General features: G+C 36.7%; 1 long non-coding RNA gene across 2 annotated transcripts; it reads right to left on the reverse strand.

Moving 5' to 3' along the window:
- Positions 1-273: 273 nt before the first annotated feature.
- On the reverse strand, positions 274-15,426 carry LOC145820275 (uncharacterized). Of its 2 annotated transcripts, none has more exons than XR_014361528.1 (3): positions 14,163-14,220; positions 1,341-1,393; positions 274-575 (listed from the first exon to the last, which is right to left on the reverse strand). It is a non-coding gene; the product is annotated as an uncharacterized LOC145820275 (long non-coding RNA). The 2 variants fall into 2 exon arrangements; XR_014361527.1 differs by lacking the exons at positions 274-575; positions 1,341-1,393 and adding exons at positions 13,151-13,397; positions 15,301-15,426 and having other exon boundaries at positions 14,163-14,215.
- Between the last annotated feature and the right edge of the window lie 402 nt (positions 15,427-15,828).

Here is a 15,828-nt window from a genome sequence, read left to right on the forward strand (position 1 = left end):
ATTATTTTTGCACTGCTATATTTAACATTTGATCTCAGTTTTTTTTTTTAAAAGTTTTTTTATCATGGTTAAAAACTGTGATGGAAAAATTGCACAATCACACCTGCATCCATCACAGTTTTTATGTTAGAAAAAACTTAGATTGGCCATTGGTGCTTTCTCGGTTGGCCTAATTATATGGTCAAAATGTATAAAATGACTGGGCTTTTGTCACACCCCAAATCCGGGCATGACCGGCCGTGGCCCACAGGGACTTAGCCCAAGGCACACGTAAGCCTAAACACGAATCCAATCATATTGAACAACTGAACAATAGTCCAATAATAAATAACCAAAACTCAATCCAGACATGTCACAATTATAAACGGCAAAATCAACCGTAATCACAAACCATCCAAACTTATGGGATATAAACAACCCACATATAAAAAAAAATAATCCTAAATGAACTTCGATAAGAATAAATATAAATATGCACAAATTTGACATAACACTCTAAACTAAAGGAATGCCCTAGAGGTCCATGCAATTGAGTCCCCGCTACGCCATGAGTCCACTCTAAGTCCTTCTAACACCTGGAAATGGTAAACAACTAAGTCAGCTGATAGCTCAGTGAGTAGCAACATGGATAGTACATACAGTTTTGAAAATAGGGTTCAATTCCAAAATAAGATATATATCACAGAAACTAGATTGGCATACAGTTTGGTAAATACAATCTGTTTCAAAAAGATGGTTCCACAGTTCAACACTTAAAATACTCATGTCTCGCAAGAACATGATAAACAACATTTTCCACTTAAAACAGATTATAACATGAACACCAATAATTTTCTGGGTACCAATAAAAACAAATAATCTGCCACACATTTCTCAGGCTATAAGCCCCGTTGGATCCAATACCGAACTAAGAGTCATCCTCAGGGTGGCACCTGGGCCTTTTCTCAAAGACGATCCGATTGAAGGTCACCTAGTTGTTTTTAAAGGTCTGTTCCTTACAATCGTTGAGCACTAGAGTCATCACGGCCCAACCCGGATCTGTTTACTAGTGGCCAGAGTCACCACACACAGTGGAATAATTTCCCTGGACTAAATACACACATGGTCCCAATAATCAATACACATCAGTTTTGCAAAACATGGTGGTTCATCATTATAAACATGAGACCAAAAAAAATAGTTTACAGTATGCCAAGTTCACACATGTTTCAGAAATAATTTGATTCAATTGATAATATAATAATTTATCAAAGCAGTTTAGTCTTGAAACAACAATTTGATTTTCCAACAATTTAGGGTAGGGAAACATTTATAAAAATACGTAGCATGAAACTACTCACCTGAAACGCAATAATATAATCCTCGAATAGAGTATGAAAGTCCAACTAGTGCCCTGAACCAAGTATAAAAACTACACGTCACTACAAATTTAAAAATACTAAAGAATACGAACCAAGTAACCCCAAACTAAAGCGCACTAACACGGCTCAACCTAACTCACCGTTACTCCTAAATATTACCTAAGTTCATATTCTTCAAGGTCTAAAATCACCCAAGACATAAATTCCGATCGAAACTTAACTAAAAATAACTTGGAGATGAAACAGTGTTTTAAACAAGTTTTCCCAATCTATTCGCTAACTTTGAAAATTACAAAACCCACTCCACGTTGTTCGAAAAATTCCAATAACCTCTAGATATGATCTAATATATCCTAAGTTTCAAACCCAATTGGTTTCACTTGATTTGCTTATCAAAATAATTTTCTACAATTTATTATATCCAAACAGGTTGTTTTCTGCAGCACTTTAAAGAAATTGATGGTTCTCTTAATATACATGAGCAATCAATGCAAGGCCAAAAACGTACGAAACTAGACTCGTAACCGGTTCTAATGACACTAATTTGATAATTTTTGGATTTATACCCAAAGAGAACAACACTCCCGAATTTCCTGTTTTGGACTGGTTTTCTGGACAGATTTGAATACCTCAATTTATATGGATTTTGACCCCCAAAAATTATGAAAAAAATCAGATATACAATTCAGTATGTAATTAATCTACTGTAAAAATTTCAATTTAAAATTCATCCATTTGATATGGTTTCTTGATTTTAAAATCTATGGTTCTGCACAAAATTAATGTTTTACACATGAATGTTTGAACCTTAAACATTATATCTAGACCTATACCAAACAAGGGCACCAGTCCACTGCCAACAAAACACACAAAAGATAATGCCACATCTCTTCCACAATGAGAATCATGCAACCACACAACACTTGTTCTTCCATCATTATTTCCCATGACCCAGGTTTGATATACTAGAATGTCCTTCACACAAGCCAAAAAATTACTAGATGCTCAATGAATAATCCTTGCGGTTTCATGAACTCAACTATGGAAGATAAAAATAATAATAATAATAATAATAATAATAATGATAGAGGTGCAATTAAACAGTTTACTTACCCAAAGTATTGATTACCCAGAGCCGAATGCTAAATTCCTCTTTCTCTCTTTACTGTTCACCACAGCTTTGTTGTCTCTCTCACTAAATCTCACGGCTGCTGCTAGGAACCCAAAGGGCTGTTGTTGTTTTGAAAAGTAATAAGAGAGTCAGGGTTTGTATATATTTTATTTTATACTAGTGTTGGGCAACATAGGTCAAATAAATATATAAATATACAAAACATATATATAAGTTATATGCAACTCAAATGGTAAGGGTTTTATATATTAACCTTGTGGTCTAGAGTTCAAGTCACATCCTCCTCTCTCTCTCTATATATTTTTTTATAATAAATCTTGCCTCTAAATTAAATACTTTCACCATAAATTTATTTTAGGTTTTTAAAATTAATTAAAAGACCCTCCAAATATTTAATTTGCACTTTAGAATTCACCATCAAAATATTTGAGATTGTAATATTATTATTTAATTATTTACTTAATTTTTTTTTTTTTTTATATTCGGTTTCTCACAGTCTCCCCCACTAAAAAAAAGTTTCGTCCTCGAAACTAACCTGAGTAAATCATGAGAATAGATGTGGGTACTTCTCGCGCATCTCGTCCTCGCATTCCCAAGTCGCCTCTTCAACTAGATGATTACGCCACAGTACCTTAACCAATTTAATGACTTTTGTACGCAACCTTTTCTCTTTCGAATCCAAAATCTGAACAGGTATCTCCTCATACGAAAAATCCTCTCTAATCTGAAGCGGCTCATAATCTATCACATGCGACGGACTGTGCACATATTTCCTCAGCATAGACACGTGAAACACATTATGCACTCCTGCCAACCTAGGGGGTAGAGCAACACGGTACGCAACCTCACCAACCTTCTCCAATACCTCAAATGGACCAATGTATCTAGGACTCAACTTTCCTTTCTTTCCAAACCTGATCACTCCTTTCCATGGTGATACTTTCAAGAATACCATATCCCCCTCATGAAACTCTAAGTCTCTCCTACGATGATTAGCATAACTTTTTTGTCTACTCTGGGCAGTCAATAATCTCTCTCTGATGGTGATAATTTTCTGTGTAGCATCCTCCACCAAATCAGGTCCCAACATTTGCCTTTCACCAACCTCATACCAACACAAAGGAGACCTACACTTCCTCCCATACAAAGCCTCATAAGGAGCTACTCCCAAACTAGAATGATAACTATTATTATAGGCAAACTCCATGAGCGGTAAATAATCATCCCAATTACCTCTCCACTCCAAGGCACAAGCCCTCAACATATCCTCAAGGGTTTGAATAGTCCTCTCTGATTGCCCATCTGTCTGAGGGTGATAAGCTGAACTAAAATTTAACTGAGTACCCATAGTTGATTGTAACGCACCCCAAAACTTAGACACAAAACGAGGGTCCCGATCTGACACTATTGACACTGGTGCCCCATGCAATCTAACAATTTCCTTCACATACAACTGTGCAAATCAAGCTAGAGAATAGGTCATCTGTACTGCAATAAAATGTGCTGACTTGGTTAATCTATCAACAACTACCCAAACTGCATCGTGATTACTTCTAGTACGAGGTAATCCGCACACGAAGTCCATGGTAACATGATCCCACTTCCACTCCGGTATAGGCAAGGGTTGTAGTTTCCCCGCAGGTTTCTGATGTTCTACTTTAACCTGTTGACACACCAAACACTGAGCCACAAATTCTGCAATATCTCCCTTTATACCATTCCACCATACATCTTAGTACTTCCAGGATGAATGCTGTAACTAGAACTATGTGCCTCCGTCATAATCTCCTTCCTCAAATCACCACTAGCAGGAACACAAATTCGGCTACGGAATCTAAGCAACCCATCATCACTAACCACAAAGTCTACATGCTTACCCTCTGCTATCTCTCCTTTAATACGCTCACACTGGGGGTCAATCTCCTGTGCTATACGAATCCGTTCTCTCAAGGTCGGCTGAACTGCCAATTGACTACAATAAGCCCTATTACCAGGTGTAACAACCTCAAGTCTCAAACGTTTCATGTCTTCCACCAAACAACTCTCAATAGACAAAGCAGCTATATCTCCAACTGCAACCTTCCTACTCAAGGCATCTGCAACCACATTTGCCTTCCCCGGATGATATAAAATATTCACATCATAATCTTTTAGTAACTCAAGCCATCTTCTTTGCCTCAAATTTAGTTCCTTCTGTGTGAAAATATACTTCAAACTCTTATGATCAGTGTAAATCTCACATGACTCTCCATACAAATAATGTCGCCAGATCTTAAGAGCAAAAATCACTGCTGCTAACTCTAAGTCGTGCGTAGGATAGTTTCTCTCATGTACTTTCAACTGTCGTGACGCATAAGCAATCACCTTCCCATGCTGCATGAGCACACATCCTAAACCCTGTCGTGAAGCATCACTATAAATCACAAAACCACCTCCATCTGTAGGTAAGGCAAGGATTGGAGCTGATGTCAATCTTTGTTTAAACTCTTGGAAACTACGCTCACAATCATCATTCCACTCAAACTTTACCCCTTTCCTGGTGAGATTGGTAAGTGGCAAAGCAATACGGGAGAATCTGTAACGCCCTCGGAAATAAACCCATTAAATATATATAACATCAACATGCAATGTTAAAAAGGAAACAGTTCATTATAATATTCATCAGAGTCTTACTAAACAAAAGCATTACATGTAACATCAAATTAAATGCCCTACAGGCTTACATCTTTCCAAGCCAACACTTGGACACAAAAGTATGAGTTCTAACTCAAATACAAATAAAGCCCTAGGCTTGTGTGTTTACATGTACTAATAAATGAAAGCAAATAACTGAAAATAATCTTCAAAATCCAAGTCCTTCCAAGCTATGTCCTTAGAGGTAGCTTATCACCTGAACCTGAAAATGATGTTCCCATATAGGGTGAGCCACAGCCCAGTAGAAATATACTAAACCAAATATAAGCATTGAATAAAGCAATAGCATTCAATAGATGGTTAACCAAGATAATCAATTACATCATTATCCAATCTCATGACATTATTGTCAACGACACGTTTCACTTTCCAACATTATCAATATGGCTCAGAACATGGCCAAACTTACAATAGTGAATTATATATATATCATATTCACATTCTTCCAATGTCAACAAACAAATGAGACTCAAGCTCAAATCAAAACACTTCATACTTCCAGATTGATACACATTTTAGTGCTGTATCAATAAAAAACACTTCTATATAAATAAGCACACATAAAAGTGATGCTAATGGAGTCCATCCCCTATCTCCTCCCAAACAAAATCCGGTTTAGAGGTCCATCCCCTATCTTCCCCTAAACCGTGGAGTACATCCCCTATCTCCTCCCACACAAAACAATGTATGCAAATGCAATGCTCAATCAATACACGTATTTTCTGTATTAATGCAATAGTCAAAATTAATGACTTAACCAATGTGATTAGTTTCAGTTATTCTTAATCCACATGCAATGTCTACAACAATCCCGACTATCCTCCACCGATAGCCCAAAACAGTTATTTCTAGACTGGAAATAAATATAACAACAATTCACTAGGCGAGTGGTTTAAATTATCCCACCACACCATTTAATCAATGAATTCCTCAATTTCATGAATTTAACCAAATTCCCTTAAACTAATTATACAAATTAATTTATTAATACAACTAGGGTTTTTCCCAAAATTACCAAAGTATCCCCAACATATCAAAATACCAAAACTTAGAACAAAACTTATAGAATGGAGTAGGAAATCCCTACCTCGAAGTGAAGAACTCAAACAGAGATGATGACCAAAGACCAACGTGCTCCAAATCCCAAGTTTCTCAGATTAAAACGAAGCCCTCAACCCACTCTATCTTTTTAATAAAGGACTAAGGTTAGATACTCACCCTAGGTAGATCAATTCTTAGAGAGAAGACAAGTTTAGAGAGAGAGAGAGAGAGAGAGAGAGAGAGAGTTGGCTCTAGGGTTTCAAAAGAAAAGATGATGAAAAAAATCATGTTTAACCCGCTGCTGCCTACTGATATATAACAGGCCATTAGGACCTTACAGTTACACCAAAAATAATGACCATTAAACAAGAAAATGGTTACACCAAAATAATGACCATTAACTAAGAAAATGGTTATACCAAAATAATGACCACTAACCAAGTTCATGAATTCTATTTATCCTCCATTTATGACCAAGAGGTTACCAAAGTAATGAAACCCCATAAATAAATATAAGATAGTAAGGATTGGTCGCTATACTGGACCACTAATAAGGATAGTAACTGAACCACTAATAAGGATATTAAATGAACCATTATGAAAATTTAATGGACACTAACCCTTGGTTTCCAAACACAACCAACCTGTTTTAAACCTACCCAACACGACCCAAGACTCATATACAAAGAGTAAAGGATGGAAACGGGAAAAAGACAACAACACATCTACGGAACCGAGTCTGAAATACAATTAAACAATGAAGGGAAAACTGGGATCGCTATAACCTCCCCCCTTAAAGAATTTCGTCCCCGAAATTAGGTAAATAAATTTCAACAATATGATTTCTCAATTCTTAACAATATTACAATTCAATATTCATCAACCTAACCTATTACCGGTTATTCTATCTCTATTCAAGAGGCAAATCACAACATATAACATAGTTCACAATTCCATAACATATTCAATGCCAATAATATATTTGCATTTCTATAACACATTTAACATATACAATGCTAAATTAAACTTCTATTTTCAAGGCATGACCAACCATTACCATACTTCCAATAACCAAAACATACTTAATGTTTTTCAACTTAAGACACATTCAGTGCGCTTAAAGTTTATCAGTACAACAAAATTCCCAATACATGGTTAAATATTAACAAACAAGTCCAGATACTTCTCACGGACATCCAACTCACGTTCCCACGTGGCTTCCTCCACCCCGTTATGTTTCCACAACACCTTAACTAATAGAAAAGTCCTTCTTCGCAAGACTCGATTACAAAGATAACGGTATGACACAATCAACCACTACAATGTTCTGAGACATCCACCACGTCTCGACTACTGACAATACTCAGACCAGTATCTAGTACTTAATACCTCAACATAGGAAACACGAAAACATTCATACACCAGGCCTCCGGTCAACTTTCACAGAACGAGGACGTAAAACGAGACACGGGTAATGAACAACATACGAACCAAGCACTATCACACATCGTACTAGGCAAAACCTCCTCACTTACTGCAAGTTATCTTACGCCCATACTGAATCCCTCATTCAGGGATTTCACTCGCCACCTCGACTAAACTTATAATAACAAAATTTGCATACTCATTCCCTCGTACCGAATTAGCTAACAAGGGTTTACCACGCCGCGACACTTATCACTACCACATAACTGTTCGTACCGAACACAAGCAAATATAGTACCTTCATTCCTTAATGACCTATAGGGTCTACTCTTTATTCCGCATCCTACTTGTCACTCGTCTTGAGAGTACAATCAAGACACTAAGCCTCCGTGCCAAATCATTTGCTACCACTACCACTGAACCACTGCTTAGAACCAAACCCTGGCGCAATCGCATGTCGCCGACAAGGCTTTCAAAGACGCACCATCCTAACTCTCCAGAAGAGTAAGAGTCCTCACCCTCATCGCTATCAACTCAAACCTTCATCTGCAAACACCATACCACTGTGACTCTACTCACGGGTCACATCTTAACCACGGGTTATACACCCAACCAACCCTATCGACAACATCTCCTAACCTAACCAGTATTAAGGTACACACCTAATGCATTTAAACATAGCAAAAGAATCCTGAAACTTAAGAGAATATCCATTATACTACTACCCAGGATATAATACCAGTTGCTCACAACACGCCACTCCCCGATGCCAACAACCACAATCTTAACAAGGGCTAACACTCCCTCAAATGAGACAACCATTCAGTACGTATGCAAATTCGGTAACGTCACCTACCATGAAGGTGTAAGTCTACTCTTAACGAAATTATGCGCTATGCCTTCGTAAAACATAATGCTAAATATACAAGACCTAGTAGTAATCGCACACTTCACATCCTCTCGAAGAGTTCTCACGACAGTTGGCCACAAACTCTACCACTCACACAAGATTAAATAGGTAACACCCTTGAAATTTCGCACACCCGGCAAGTATAACTGTTCTCGCCCCATAGTAGTCCTGACTAAGATACGCATCCCTCAATAATTCTTTCTAATTTCAAAACATGGCTCACCAGTCCTCATTCTCCCAAACCAAATCACACGCATACCGATGCATTGTTACAAATATTTTACGGTTTCACAACTTGTCACATTAATAAAACTTTAGAGCCACAACATGTTCCAGTCCGCCTAACCCAAGGAAATTAATAAACACAAACATATATATATAAACAAGCAGTTTTGATGTTTCAACATTCCTAAAACACATTCGTTACACAACAGAACCCATGATTTCAAAATGATAATTCACCGATTACAAAACGGATTAGTCAAAACAAAACCATACTATTGGTACTACCACTGTTATCGTCCCCCACTCACACAGCCTACTCTCCAACTCCGAACAACGCAGCTCCTCCGTCTCCACTAACTCTGGGGCAAACCTCGACAGGTTAGCAAACCATGCTTCAAACTGTACCAAAGGTGTAGTACCTTGGCGTAACTCCACAAACTGTTTCCACAACTCTTCCCGTGTGGAAGGAGGGAAATCACAACTTCCTCGTCTAGGCATCCTAGTAAAGGTAACAAAGATATTAGCACATTAATAAATGTGCCGAAGCTAAACACCCACGTCCTAATGCATTGGACAACAATAATTTATTCCACGTAAGCACATAATCACATAAGCACCTACGAATTTCATTCCCGGATAATGATAGTCCCAATGCGTTACTATAGTTCCGGTTGGAAGCAGCAGTGATCAAGTGCCTTTCCAACAAGACTACTAGAAACTCAAGGGTCCAATCAACATCCTAGAAACTACATTCCATACCCACATAATCACATAAACATGTTATCACATAAGCATATAAGTCTCTATCAGACGAGACGAACCCATTGTGATACTAATCACTTCCCACGTACCCAAAGTATTCAAACCCGGTACGCTCTGATACCAAGTTGTAACGCCCTCGGAAATAAACCCATTAAATATATATAACATCAACATGCAATGTTAAAAAGGAAACAGTTCATTATAATATTCATCAGAGTCTTACTAAACAAAAGCATTACATGTAACATCAAATTAAATGCCCTACAGGCTTACATCTTTCCAAGCCAACACTTGGACACAAAAGTATGAGTTCTAACTCAAATACAAATAAAGCCCTAGGCTTGTGTGTTTACATGTACTAATAAATGAAAGCAAATAACTGAAAATAATCTTCAAAATTCAAGTCCTTCCAAGCTATGTCCTTAGAGGTAGCTTATCACCTGAACCTGAAAATGATGTTCCCATATAGGGTGAGCCACAGCCCAGTAGAAATATACTAAACCAAATATAAGCATTGAATAAAGCAATAGCATTCAATAGATGGTTAACCAAGATAATCAATTACATCATTATCCAATCTCATGACATTATTGTCAACGACACGTTTCACTTTCCAACATTATCAATATGGCTCAGAACATGGCCAAACTTACAATAGTGAATTATATATATATCATATTCACATTCTTCCAATGTCAACAAACAAATGAGACTCAAGCTCAAATCAAAACACTTCATACTTCCAGATTGATACACATTTTAGTGCTGTATCAATAAAAAACACTTCTATATAAATAAGCACACATAAAAGTGATGCTAATGGAGTCCATCCCCTATCTCCTCCCAAACAAAATCCGGTTTAGAGGTCCATCCCCTATCTTCCCCTAAACCGTGGAGTACATCCCCTATCTCCTCCCACACAAAACAATGTATGCAAATGCAATGCTCAATCAATACACGTATTTTCTGTATTAATGCAATAGTCAAAATTAATGACTTAACCAATGTGATTAGTTTCAGTTATTCCTAATCCACATGCAATGTCTACAACAATCACGACTATCCTCCACCGATAGCCCAAAACAGTTATTTCTAGACTGGAAATAAATATAACAACAATTCACTAGGCGAGTGGTTTAAATTATCCCACCACACCATTTAATCAATGAATTCCTCAATTTCATGAATTTAACCAAATTCCCTTAAACTAATTATACAAATTAATTTATTAATACAACTAGGGTTTTTCCCAAAATTATCAAAGTATCCCCAACATATCAAAATACCAAAACTTAGAACAAAACTTATAGAATGGAGTAGGAAATCCCTACCTCGAAGTGAAGAACTCAAACAGAGATGATGACCAAAGACCAACGTGCTCCAAATCCCAAGTTTCTCAGATTAAAACGAAGCCCTCAACCCACTCTATCTTTTTAATAAAGGACTAAGGTTAGATACTCACCCTAGGTAGATCAATTCTTAGAGAGAAGACAAGTTTAGAGAGAGAGAGAGAGAGAGAGTTGGCTCTAGGGTTTCAAAAGAAAAGATGATGAAAAAAATCATGTTTAACCCGCTGCTGCCTACTGATATATAACAGGCCATTAGGACCTTACAGTTACACCAAAAATAATGACCATTAAACAAGAAAATGGTTACACCAAAATAATGACCATTAACTAAGAAAATGGTTATACCAAAATAATGACCACTAACCAAGTTCATGAATTCTATTTATCCTCCATTTATGACCAAGAGGTTACCAAAGTAATGAAACCCCATAAATAAATATAAGATAGTAAGGATTGGTCGCTATACTGAACCACTAATAAGGATAGTAACTGAACCACTAATAAGGATATTAAATGAACCATTATGAAAATTTAATGGACACTAACCCTTGGTTTCCAAACACAACCAACCTATTTTAAACCTACCCAACACGACCCAAGACTCATATACAAAGAGTAAAGGATGGAAACGGGAAAAAGACAACAACACATCTACGGAACCGAGTCTGAAATACAATTAAACAATGAAGGGAAAACTGGGATCGCTATAGAATCCTTCCACAAACCGTCTATAATACCCAGCAAGCCCTAGAAAGCTACGTACCTCCGTCACAGAAATAGGTCGTGGCCAATCAACAATTGCTGTCACCTTCGTGCTATCCACAGATACCCCATCTTTACTCACTACATGACCCAAAAAGGATACACTGCTCAACCAGAATTCACACTTCTTAAATTTTGCATACAATCTCTTCTCCCTAAGGATCTGCAGTACTACCCTCAAATGTTGCTCATGCTCCTCCTTACTCCTCGAATAAATTAGGATGTCATCAATAAATACTACCACAAATTTATCCAGTTGGGGCTTAAATACTCTATTCATTAAATCCATAAATGCGGCTGGTGCATTTGTGAGACCAAAAGGCATCACCAAGAACTCATAATGCCCGTAACGGGTTCTAAAAGCAGTCTTAGGAACATCCTCATCCCTTACCTTCAACTGGTGATAGCCTGACCTCAAGTCAATTTTAGAGAATACTTGAGCTCCCTGCAACTGGTCAAATAGATCATCAATGCGTGGCAAAGGATACCTATTCTTCACTGTGACTTTGTTCAGTTCTCTATAATCAATACATAATCTCATAGACCCATCCTTCTTCTTCACAAACAACACAGGTGCTCCCCAAGGTGAAACACTAGGCCTAATAAAACCTCTGTCTAACAACTCTTGCAACTGAGTTTGTAACTCCCTCAACTCCAACGGTGCCATTCTATAGGGTGCTTTAGAGATAGGTGTTGTATTAGGGATCAAGTCAATGGAAAATTCTACCTCACGATCTAGAGGAAGTCTAGGTAGATCCTTTAGAAAAACATCAACACATCACTTACTACAGGCAACTCCTCTAACTTCTACTCTGGTTGTTCGATACTCACCACACAAGCTAAATAATCATGACACCGTTTACTTAACATTCGATTAGCCTAAAGGAAAGAAGTAAAATAGATAGAAGACCCTTTCCTATCCCCTTGAAAAAAAAACTCAAGTTGCCCTGGCATAGCAAAAACTACCCTCTTTCTAAAACAATCAATAGAGGCATGATGCTTCGTTAACCAATCCATCCCCAAAATCACGTCAAAATCCTTCATCTCTAAAGAAATCAAATCCACCAGAACAATCCTACCATCCAAGTTTACCTCACAAGATCTACATACATCTCCTAACACTACTATTTCTCCTAATGGAGTACACATGGTAATACAAACATCTAAACGACCACAAGGAAAAGACAATCCAAATAGATATCTAGGTACTAACTCTTAACCTCCAAAATTAAATCAAGAAAGATTCAACACAAGTTTAAACAAAACTAACTTAACTAAACACTACTAAGGACTATAGGGACTCGGACCTCGTCTAAATGATGAAATGCAAGATATGTAACTCGATAAACCATAGCTCTGATACCACAATTGTCACACCCCAAATCCGGGCATGACCGGCCGTGGCCCACAGGGACTTAGCCCAAGGCACACGTAAGCCTAAACACGAATCCAATCATATTGAACAACTGAACAATAGTCCAATAATAAATAACCAAAACTCAATCCAGACATGTCACAATTATAAACGGCAAAATCAACCGTAATCACAAACCATCCAAACTTATGGGATATAAACAACCCACATATAAAAAAAAACAATCCTAAATGAACTTCGATAAGAATAAATATAAATATGCACAAATTTGACATAACACTCTAAACTAAAGGAATGCCCTAGAGGTCCATGCAATTGAGTCCCCGCTACGCCATGAGTCCACTCTAAGTCCTTCTAACACCTGGAAATGGTAAACAACTAAGTCAGCTGATAGCTCAGTGAGTAGCAACATGGATAGTACATACAGTTTTGAAAACAGGGTTCAATTCCAAAATAAGATATATATCACAGAAACTAGATTGGCATACAGTTTGGTAAATACAATCTGTTTCAAAAAGATGGTTCCACAGTTCAACACTTAAAATACTCATGTCTCGCAAGAACATGATAAACAACATTTTCCACTTAAAACAGATTATAACATGAACACCAATAATTTTCTGGGTACCAATAAAAACAAATAATCTGCCACACATTTCTCAGGCTATAAGCCCCGTTGGATCCAATACCGAACTAAGAGTCATCCTCAGGGTGGCACCTGGGCCTTTTCTCAAAGACGATCCGATTGAAGGTCACCTAGTTGTTTTTAAAGGTCTGTTCCTTACAATCGTTGAGCACTAGAGTCATCACGGCCCAACTCGGATCTGTTCCCTAGTGGCCAGAGTCACCACACACAGTGGAATAATTTCCCTGGACTAAATACACACATGGTCCCAATAATCAATACACATCAGTTTTGCAAAACATGGTGGTTCATCATTATAAACATGAGACCAAAAAAAATAGTTTACAGTATGCCAAGTTCACACATGTTTCAGAAATAATTTGATTCAATTGATAATATAATAATTTATCAAAGCAGTTTAGTCTTGAAACAACAATTTGATTTTCCAACAATTTAGGGTAGGGAAACATTTATAAAAATACGTAGCATGAAACTACTCACCTGAAACGCAATAATATAATCCTCGAATAGAGTATGAAAGTCCAACTAGTGCCCTGGACCAAGTATAAAAACTACACGTCACTACAAATTTAAAAATACTAAAGAATACGAACCAAGTAACCCCAAACTAAAGCGCACTAACACGGCTCAACCCAACTCACCGTTACTCCTAAATATTACCTAAGTTCATATTCTTCAAGGTCTAAAATCACCCAAGACATAGATTCCGATCGAAACTTAACTAAAAATAACTTGGAGATGAAACAGTGTTTTAAACAAGTTTTCTCAATCTATTCGCTAACTTTGAAAATTACAAAACCCACTCCACGTTGTTCGAAAAATTCCAATAACCTCCAGATATGATCTAATATATCCTAAGTTTCAAACCCAATTGGTTTCACTTGATTTGCTTATCAAAATAATTTTCTACAATTTATTATATCCAAACAGGTTGTTTTCTGCAGCACTTTAAAGAAATTGATGGTTCTCTTAATATACATGAGCAATCAATGCAAGGCCAAAAACGTACGAAACTAGACTCGTAACCGGTTCTAATGACACTAATTTGATAATTTTTGGATTTATACCCAAAGAGAACAACACTCCCGAATTTCCTGTTTTGGACTGGTTTTCTGGACAGATTTGAATACCTCAATTTATATGGATTTTGACCCCCAAAAATTATGAAAAAAATCAGATATACAATTCAGTATGTAATTAATCTACTGTAAAAATTTCAATTTAAAATTCATCCATTTGATATGGTTTCTTGATTTTTAAACTCTATGGTTCTGCACAAAATTAATGTTTTACACATGAATGTTTGAACCTTAAACATTATATCTAGACCTATACCAAACAAGGGCACCAGTCCACTGCCAACAAAACACACAAAAGATAATGCCACATCTCTTCCACAATGAGAATCATGCAACCACACAACACTTGTTCTTCCATCATTATTTCCCATGACCCAGGTTTGATATACTAGAATGTCCTTCACACAAGCCAAAAAATTACTAGATGCTCAATGAATAATCCTTGCGGTTTCATGAACTCAACTATGGAAGATAAAAATAATAATAATAATAATAATAATAATAATAATGATAGAGGTGCAATTAAACAGTTTACTTACCCAAAGTATTGATTACCCAGAGCCGAATGCTAAATTCCTCTTTCTCTCTTTACTGTTCACCACAGCTTTGTTGCCTCTCTCACTAAATCTCACGGCTGCTGCTAGGAACCCAAAGGGCTGTTGTTGTTTTGAAAAGTAATAAGAGAGTTAGGGTTTGTATATATTTTATTTTATACTAGTGTTGGGCAACATAGGTCAAATAAATATATAAATATACAAAACATATATATAAGTTATATGCAACTCAAATGGTAAGGGTTTTATATATTAACCTTGTGGTCTAGAGTTCAAGTCACATCCTCCTCTCTCTCTATATATATTTTTTTATAATAAATCTTGCCTCTAAATTAAATACTTTCACCATAAATTTATTTTAGGTTTTTAAAATTAATTAAAAGACCCTCCAAATATTTAATTTGCACTTTAGAATTCACCATCAAAATATTTGAGATTGTAATATTATTATTTGATTATTTACTTAATTTTTTTTTTTTATATTCGGGTTCTCACAGCTTTGGAAGAGAAGTG

This window comes from Camellia sinensis, chromosome 2, assembly GCF_055761805.1.
Source record: "Camellia sinensis isolate YWXY chromosome 2, ASM5576180v1, whole genome shotgun sequence".
In the NCBI taxonomy this organism is placed as follows: Eukaryota; Viridiplantae; Streptophyta; class Magnoliopsida; order Ericales; family Theaceae; genus Camellia; species Camellia sinensis.